Below are 7,237 nucleotides of genomic sequence, written 5' to 3' on the forward strand. Positions count from 1 at the left end.
TAGTACTCAAACAGTATTTTTCACTTTGTGTTTCTATGTGGGTGGAAACTTACTTAATATATGCTAAACTGATCTTCTATTTATAAAGAGAATTGAAAATGAATCTTGATGTGAATGGAAGGGGAGAGGGAGAGGGAAAGGGGAGGGTTGCGGGTGGGTGGGAAGTTATGGGGCGGGGAGCCACTGTAATCCATAAGCTGTACCTTGGAAATTTATATTCATTAAATATAAGTTAAAAAAATGAGTAGGAAAATTTTTAACCTGTATAACATTTGTCAATATTTTATTATTATATTACATTTATTTCACAAGTTACCAACTGCATTTCAGAATAAGAAATGTTAAATTACATTCCTAAGTTTAGCTAATAGGTGTTTGTGCTACATGTTCATCTATACTCAGTGTGTCTCCTTGAGGTACTCCTCTGTGATGGAGAACTATATGTGCATACCACCCTGCAGCACTCAGGTATGGTCACATGAGTTGCTGTAGCCAGTGGAATGTGAGGAGGAATAATGTGTATCAGTTCTGAGCAGAAGTTTAAGTGATAGCACAAGCCACAGTTTGCTCTGCCGTCAGAATTATGTTCAGAACACAGCCTGCTCCATTAATCAGGGCTCAGCAGCAAAAAATAATTTGGGACAGAGTTGTTGTCAACCCAGTATGGACAAGTAATGTATGCTAGAAATCAGCCTTCATTGTCAGCCACTGACGTAACAGTGTCATTTGTTAGCATCTTATAGGATAGAATCTAGCGTATTCCGAATAACACAGTATCAAAAACATACAAAGCACAAAACTCAGGTTAACCTCAAGGTCCATGATTGCGCTTCTTATTTTTATGAAAGAAATAAATGTTACAGCATTGAAATTTCTCATCAGGGTTATATGTTTGATCATATGCCTGATACTCATGCATTCAGACGTCTCTATACTTACTCAGTGAATAAACTAGTTTTCACAGTTTGAGACTATCATTTATCTCCTTGCCTTTATTTATTTCCATAAACTAGCAAATAACAAATAGGGAATGATATCTAATTTTCTCTCTCTTTTATCTAATAGTCTTCACAATACTCAAGTCCTAGCTTAAAATATCCCTGTTCCCAGTAAATATGTCTTGATCAACTCCATGTCTTAAGATAAATCAATACACTGAAAACAATCAAACTAATTTTTGTATCTGTATTTAATTACCATGTCCTCATCAACTAATATAGATCTTATTACACTAATGTGCTTTTCAGTGCGTTTTTGTTTCTTTACTTATGAGTAAGATAAACTCATATTCATATGGACCAAAGTGTTGTTCTTACAGTATCTAATACATAGCTTTACAGAAGACCCAAAAGAAGTCATGTTCCAAGGAATATTGTTCAATAACACCTCTACAATTTCCTAAAAATACCAAAATTCCTAATTCCCTCATATAACAATGGCCTTACCATTTTGCTTTTGGCAAGCCTGGGTAAAGTATCAGTCATAAAGATGCTCAGGGACTTTATGGAAAGTCTGGGCAACCAGTACTTTGCCAAAAGGCTAACTATGCAGGAATTTTCCCTATGGTAAATATTTTCAGTTAAAAATAAATGTTGCTTCAGTTTTGGGTCAAGCTGGTTATATAGCCCCAAAAGCTAATAAAAATCATAGCATTTTCAAAAAGTCATTTTGAGTGTTGCTATTAGTTTAATTTTTAATTTAATGTTCTATTTTATTCTGTTTTCTAGATTATCTTGTGAGGTTTTAAAAAATGCTAACAATGTATTAGCTAAGATTCTAAAAATGGCATCATTTATAGCATAAATATTTCTGCTTTTTAGAACATTGTCGAAATGTTTTAGCTTTCTTTCTGAAGAATAAAGTCATAAGATTTGTACAATTGTTAAATTTAGTTCAAGAAATAGTTACTTTATGGAGAAAATTGATAGTGAAGTTATGATTTGAAATACACATGATTCAAAATCCTTATAATAATTGTTCATATAAAAATTATTTTATGATGACCTAGAGTGATATTGTGGTGGTATTCTTTCCTGCCCCCACAGGATTTATGTGAGCCTGGTGTATATGCATACATAAGCAAAAGGAAGAATGCAGATAATTAATGGTGTCATACTTTGCCAATTAGACTTACTCTAAAGCAAGTAATAAATACCATACAACTCCCAAATCCATAGTTCGTTTTGTATTCATAATCTATAACCTGATAACCTTGAAATTCCCCAAGTAGTTCTTACGTGGAATCTTCGGAAAGTACCTCAGCTAACTAAGATATGTGATTCTTAAAATTTTATTTATTTCAATTCTATCCAATTCAACTAACATTACACACCCACTCTGTCATTAACTGGTACATTGACCTTCATATAAACTTCCAGATATAACAAAGTAGTTCTAATTGAGCTAGTCTATCTACAGAAAATCACTATAAAAACTAGAGGAAAAAAATAAAGGCTTCCTAAGGCCATAAGAAAGTAAACAAATGCAGTCCAAAAGTAAACTGAAGTTGGCATTTGAAATAAGGAAGATGAATATATGAATTTATACTTTTCACAGCTTTTAGCCTAACACAGATTCCACTTAGCACTGTGAGGGCCATCTAAAACTTCTGTAGGAACTTTTAATATTTGAAATTCAAGAACAAGAGAATAGGTTTTTGGACAATTACCATCAATGAAATTTGAAGAGTAAAAGATAATTCCAGTGGGAAACATCCCAAATTGAATGTAAAAATTTCCCCAATACCTTGAACTATGCATGTGCTGTGCAGACAGGGTAAAACCAAAATAATTAAAATACCACCACAGAGTTTACACTTTAATACAGTGAAGTTGATTGCATAAAGAAAAAATAAAATACGTGGTATCACTTAGAGAAATATAGCCTAGTAAAGTTTCTACAACATACAATTAAAATAATACAATATCTCAACAAATAAAAAAGAAAATTTCAACAGAAAATATAATCAATAGACATAAATCTGGAGGCAGCCTAGATGTTGGAATTAGGAATCATGAATTTTAAAACACCTTTTGTATTTATTCTAGAGGAAGTATAGGAAATATGCTCATAGTGAATAAAAGTAAAACCTCAGCAGAGAAAAAGAAAAATAATTGAATCAAATGTTGATTTGATAAAATAAATATCTGAAATTTAAAAAAATTACAAGATATACATAACCAATATTATAATAATGATATTTAAGTACTTTAAAAGTACATCAAAGCAAATTATTCAGTCACAAGTTCAGAAGGCAAAACTTAATTAAAATATTGATTAAAGCAGGCACTTAAGTATCTGTGGGTTTGGGCATTAAGTGCAGCGTATCTGCAATCAGAGTTCTAAAAGTAAATCCAAAAGGAAATAATATAATTTTTTTAAGAAATAAAGACTAAAAATTCCCAAAGGTTGTTATTTAGCTTAGCAAATGTTAGAAGCTGGGTTTGATTCTAGGCTGTGACTCCTTATTCCATTTTCTTGTTAATGCAGACCCTGGAAGGAAGAGGTGATAACTGAACTGGGTGGGTTTCTACTACCCACTGTGCGACCTGGATCAACTTCCAAACTCCTGGCTTTCATCCTTAGGTCATTGAGGCATTTTTGGAGTGAGCCAGCAGATGAGAGCTGCCTCTCTGTATCTGTATTTTCCTGTCTTTTTGTCTCTCAAATAAACAAATATTTTAAAGTCCTCAAACACTATAAAAATGTCACTTTTCAGATCCATGAAGCTCAGTGAAAACAAGGCAGAATTAATATAAAGAATGTCACATATAGGCACATCACAGTAAAACTACTGTTAGTTAATGATAAGGAAGAAATCTTGAAAGCAACCAGGGGAAAATGTGACATTGCTTACAACAGATTGACAATTTGAATGACTGTGGACTTGTTAAAAGAAAGTATGAGGGCCTGAAGACAGTGGAGCCATGTTATGAAAGTGGGGCAAGAAATTAAATAAGAGCAAAACCCTTCCCTCCAGAATCTTACATTAGACTTTAATTAAATGAAATAAAGTCATGCACTATAAAAGGTTCCTCAGACTAAAGAGAAATGAAGCCAGATGGAAAGTAGATATTCACAAATAAAGAAATCATGGAAACTAGTGATTATCTAGTTCAGCATAAAAGACTAATTTCCTTCCTTTACTTTCTTTATATCTATGATGTACAAAGGAAAAATTGTAATAGTTTATATTAGATTTTAAGAGAGAAAAAATATAGTGTGTGTATGACTGCAAAATAAAGTGGGGTTAAAAATAATCTATGTTAATGCTAAAAATTCTGAAATCCATGCATGATAAGGGTCTTCAAAACTTTCATGAAAAAGCATGTGTGCTTATATAGAAGCCATGCTCATCACTTGGAAAGAAAGTACCCGTCATGGTACCAAGAGAATTCGTCACTGGTGATGTTAAGCCAACAGATGTTGAGCTGGAATGACATAGTGACAATGAAGAGGAGGATAAGTTGGTTGGAAAACATGAAAAACAAGTTAGTCATAGAAGAGAAGGAAGAAGCAGCAGCAGAGAGTGAAACCCCAGAAGGATCCTGGAGTTCTGGTTCACCATCTTCAGAAATGTGAACATGCTGAGGGGGCTCATCTGGGGCTATGATAAACCAAACTTGAAACACCTGCAGGACATTAAAGTGAAGTTCTCAGACCCAAGACAGCCTCTGTCTTCTGTTTTGGAGTTCTACTTTGAACCCAACAACTACTTTACCAACTTAGTCTTGACAAAAATCTACAAGATGAAGTCAGAGCCAGATAAGGCTGATCCCTTTTCCTTTGAAGTTCTTGAAATTGTTGACTGTGTTGAGTGTACAGTTGACTGGAAGAAAGGAATAATTGGGACGGTCAAAACTATCAAGAAAACGCGGAAGCACTAGGACTGGGAACTGTCAGAACAACCACTAAGAAAGTGCCCAACAAGTTGTTTTTCAATTTCTTCAAGCATCTGGGGATGGAGAATCACTGGTTGAAGACTGAATTCACATTAGCTTCTGATTTTGAGATTGTATACTTCTTCAGCAAGCCAACATCAACGCAAGCTGTGCTCTACTTCACTGGGGAGGCCACAGAGGCTGATGACAATATTGAAGAAGGTGAGGAAGGAGAAGAGGACGAAAGTGACAGGGAGGGAGAAGATGAGCACAATACTGTCATCAACCCTAAGGTGTAATCTTTGTCTGTTAATCATTCATGCATTTCTTCTTATTTTTCAAGATTTACAGAGAGAGCGAGGTCTTCCAACTACTGGTTCACTCTTCAAATTGACACAATGGCCAGAGCTGAGCTGATCTGAAGCCAGGAGCCAGGAGCTTCTTCCAGGTGTCCTGCGTATGTTCAGAAGCCTAGGGCACTGGGGCTACTTCCACTGCTTTCCCAGGCACATTAGCAGGGAGCTGGATCAGAAGTGGATGCCACCATGCCAGCTCTTCATTCACGAATTTCTAAAAAGAGCCTAATAAGGACACGGTCAGGACGCTGGCCTGTGGGCAGGGGCCTCACCCTAGCCACAGCACAACTGTATTGGAAGTATTTACGAGGTCTAACTTATTTTCAAGTGCATGGTTTTCACATTGACTTCCTTTATCTTATTTTGCTTAACTCGAACAGTGGCAAGGGAAATGCATTTCAGATGTAGGCAGTTGAGTTACAGCACCCTCTCTACAGCCTTGGTGTCTGCAGCTCTGGACTTCACACGCCCTGCGTGGGTGGAAGTGTGGGGGGATCGCTTAGTGAAAAGGGCAGAAGCCTGGTGGTGTCCCAGGACACTTGGCAGAGACTTCCCTTTCATTTGAAAACCCCATACCCCACCAGAGGCACTGACCCTGGGAGCACGCTCTGGTGGCTGGGACCTCGTCCGGTTCACGTGGAGTGAGGTCCTTCCCTCAGAATCTGCTCCCTGGGTTCTGTTTTCTAGGGCCTAGAGGGCAGGGCTCACACTGTCTCTGCCGCAAAGGCCTCTGGGTTCCTCCTATTTATTACTGCATTGGCACTCGCGCCCTGCCATTTGCTAGAACCACGGCAGTGACTCGGCCTGGAAGATGTGCCGTCGCACAGGAGCCTGTTGTCCTAATGGGAGACCACCACGCGCTGCTCCTGAACGGTGTGGAGTTGTGGCCACAGAGCCAGGTACCATGGTCTTCTTGGTGAGGGGGCTGGTTTTCAACTCTGCAGGTGAATGGCCATGGTGCTTTCTCAGTGACCCTGCTCACGCCTGCCCTGCATTAATTCTGTCTTAAAAACGCTGGGTATGGAGTGACTTGTCGGCAGGCAGCTGGCGTGGGGGTTATGAGTGTGTGACAGAGGTTTCTGGCAGCTGGAGACGGCCGTGTTTGTGCTTGACCAGGCGTGTAAAGTGTGCTCAGCCTTAGCTTGTAACACATTTGTAACTGAATATGGTGTTTTCAATTTGTACAGAATAGTTAGAATATTCTATTAAGTTGTGAAACCTGAGGGAAAAAAAAAAACAAGATGAACCTTCTGACGCTGGCACAGTCTTTAACACAGATGCATTTCTGTGCTCAGAAATGAAGCATATTTTGTGGCTGTTATCAGTTACTGTTGTAAATTTTCTGGTCCATATTTAGACTCAGGTAGTGCAGAGTATGGTGAGAAAAATGTTTGCTGTCTGTCAAGAAAGAATATTCAAATACATAAAAATATATAATTATCATGAGGGAACTTCAAAATTGCAGGAAAATCAACATAATTTTCTCAAGCATTTATTTTCTAAGCAAAGAGCAAGCACAGGGAAAAAAATAAAAGCAGAAGGAAGGCTGAAATCAGGTGCAGTCTCTCTATGGTCCATAACCCTGTTTATTCCCAAGAAAACTCTTTTCTTGGAGGAGAATTTAAAATGCACTGCAGCTGGTGGGGAGGTGGTGGGGAGGGGGGTTCTGCAAAAAACCAATTTCAGATTCACTTTTAAAAGGGCATGGACCAGGAAAAGCACCTGGCTCCTGGCTCCTGCCATCGGATCAGCGCGGTGCGCCGGCCGCAGCGCGCCGGCCGCGGCGGCCATTGGAGGGTGAACCAACAGCAAAGGAAGACCTTTCTCTCTCTCTCTCTCTCTCTCACTGTCCACTCTGCCTGTCAAAAAAAAAAAAAAAAAAAAAAAAAAAAAAAAAAAAAGGGCATGGAGGATTGCCAATTTAGTTAAGTGTCTCAGGGGATCCTAATTTGGTGTCAGGGTTTGACTGTTGCTGGAAGGATCCTTGGTGATTCAGCCAGT

At 38.1% G+C, this 7,237-nt stretch overlaps 1 pseudogene; it reads left to right on the forward strand.

Moving 5' to 3' along the window:
* The first annotated feature begins 4,379 nt into the window (after positions 1–4,379).
* On the forward strand, positions 4,380–5,179 carry LOC149128522 (nucleosome assembly protein 1-like 4 pseudogene; annotated as a pseudogene).
* Positions 5,180–7,237: the final 2,058 nt, after the last annotated feature.

Source organism: Oryctolagus cuniculus, chromosome 1 (assembly GCF_051225735.1).
Source record: "Oryctolagus cuniculus isolate XC-2025 breed Fujian yellow rabbit chromosome 1, ASM5122573v1, whole genome shotgun sequence".
Taxonomy (NCBI): domain Eukaryota; kingdom Metazoa; phylum Chordata; class Mammalia; order Lagomorpha; family Leporidae; genus Oryctolagus; species Oryctolagus cuniculus.